The 2500-nt window shown below is 25.8% G+C and overlaps 1 protein-coding gene across 1 annotated transcript in view; it reads left to right on the forward strand.

The window, feature by feature from the left end:
• Positions 1-2204: 2204 nt before the first annotated feature.
• The window catches only part of LOC147472296 (protein zer-1 homolog), a 7299-nt gene continuing 7003 nt past the window's right edge, over positions 2205-2500 (forward strand). Inside the window, exon 1 of the mRNA XM_086545159.1 lies at positions 2205-2326. The gene's annotated coding sequence lies outside the window, so the exon portion shown is untranslated. The remainder of the gene's footprint in view (positions 2327-2500) is intronic.

Below are 2500 nucleotides of genomic sequence, written 5' to 3' on the forward strand. Positions count from 1 at the left end.
TAATGATAGTAATGTTAATAAACACAAACATAATGATAATAATAACAAGAAAGATAATGATAGAATAATAATAATAATATCAAAAGGAATAGTGATACTGATGATATAGATAATGATAGTAAGATTGCTGATAATTATAATGGTAACAATAGTGGTAATAATAATGATATTAGGATAACGATAACAATATGATAGTGATAATGTTGATACTGATATTAATAAAAAAATAATGATTATATGATAATAATAACAATGATACTGATAATGATGATAATGATAATACTGATGATGAAAATGATAATGATAATACTGATGATGAAAATGATAATGATAACAATAATGATAATGATATTTATAACAATATTGATGATAATGATAACAATAATGGTAATTATATTTATAACAATGATGATGGTAATGATAACAATTATGATGGTAATGTTGATAATGATGATGATAATGATAATAATAGTAATGATAGTAATGGCAGTGATAATCATCAATAATGATAATGATGATGGTGATGATGATGAGGTGGAGAAGGCGGATAATAATAATGATAATAATGAAGATGATAGTGATGATCATAATGAAAATTATGATAATGATAATGATAATAATATTAATAACAATGTCGATAATAACAAGGATAACAATGGTAACGATAGCAATCATAATGATGATAAGGAAAATGATGATATTAATAACAGTAATAATGATAATAATAGTAATGATAATGGTGATAATGATAATTATAACTATAATAATGATAATAATAGTAATGATAATGGTGATAATGATAATCATGATTATAATAATGATAATAATGATAATGATAATAATATTGATAATGATGGTTTACGTTGATAATAATAATAACAATCATAATGATAATAATAACAATAATGATAACAATGATGATGATAATAATGATAATAATAATGATAATAACAATAATAATAATAATAATAATGATAATAGTAATGATAATAACAACAATCATAATGATAATAATAACAATAATGATAACAATGATAATTATAATAATATTAATAATGATAATGATAATAATAATAATAATAATAGTAATAATAATAATGATAGTAGTAATAATAGTAATAACAATAATAATAATAATAATGATAATAATAGTAACAGTAACAACAACAATAATAATAATAATAATAATAATAATAATAATAACAACGATCATAATATTATTAATAACAATGATAATAGTATTGATGATGATGATAATAATAATAATAATAATAATAATAATAATAATGATAATAATGATAATAATAATAATAATAATGATAATAATAATAACAATACTACTACTAATAATAACGATAATGATATTATTAATGACAATGATAATTGTATTGATAATAATAATGATAATGGTAATGGTAATTATGATGATGATAGTGAATATCATTAGTATTGTTACTGCATTATTAACATTGTCATTTTTATAATTATTATAATCATTATCCCCATTATCAGTATGAGCATCATATTTTTATTAATGTTATTTTCGCCATTACTATAACTAACGGTAACATCAAAACTGGTAGTATTACTGATATAAAGATGAAAATGTTATTCCTGTCAGGCTCAGAATAGGTGCGGTTGGTCTCCTCTGCTCTGCGGCAAATGACTGATGTTCCCTTTGAGGAGGGCAATGATGCAATGAACTGCCTGAAACAAGCGGGTCTCAAAATTAGAACGCAGTAGGAAACACGTACATTGGTCTGCGTGTAAATTACATAAGGTCCGCACTGTCATACTATCCGGTTTCGCATTAGCACTTTTCGCCACAAAATATTGCTACATCCACTGGAAAGAGTATTTCCATGATTTTATGGTTGATAATAGATTGTGATGATCCATTTTTATCTTAGCTTTCAGAAGATGGTATTTTTGTAGTGTCTCTGAACTACAATAAAATTAAATAGTTTTGGTTTCTAAAGTCAGGGGAGTGTTTTGTTATGTTTATTTTCATGTTCATTACATCGTATTGACTTATTTTGTTTGGACAGATAATAGAAATGATCAAACTCCAAAACCATTTGATTTGTGAATGTCAGGATTATATACTTTATAAAAGCGAAGTAAAAACGTATTCAATACCTTACTCTGGATCTACGGGAGAGGATTTATACAGACCGTAAGGGTTTTGGACCTTTTGGAAAGGGATCGAATCTTGCGCTTGCGTGACCTTCGTAGCTCTATATTGTCTTACTGTAAACAAGGCGAGGAAGGCAGTAATTGGGCTCGAATTAGTCTTTATTTCGAAGCTTTATCAAAATTGTTGGGCGTAAGTAACCATGCAGGAGTGTTAAGGACAGCATACTTTCCAAGATACCGTGTGAGAAGAACGATTGGTGATGAGTGATAGGCTTAAATTGGTCAAAATGTGTGAGCTAATGTCTGCCTCTTTACCCCCATTCTCGACTCCGGGTTAGAACTAAGAAATTATTTTTTCGCCAAC

Source organism: Penaeus japonicus, unplaced genomic scaffold (genome assembly GCF_977035675.1).
Source record: "Penaeus japonicus unplaced genomic scaffold, GWHDUDI00000001_assembly GWHDUDI00000002, whole genome shotgun sequence".
Classification (NCBI taxonomy): domain Eukaryota; kingdom Metazoa; phylum Arthropoda; class Malacostraca; order Decapoda; family Penaeidae; genus Penaeus; species Penaeus japonicus.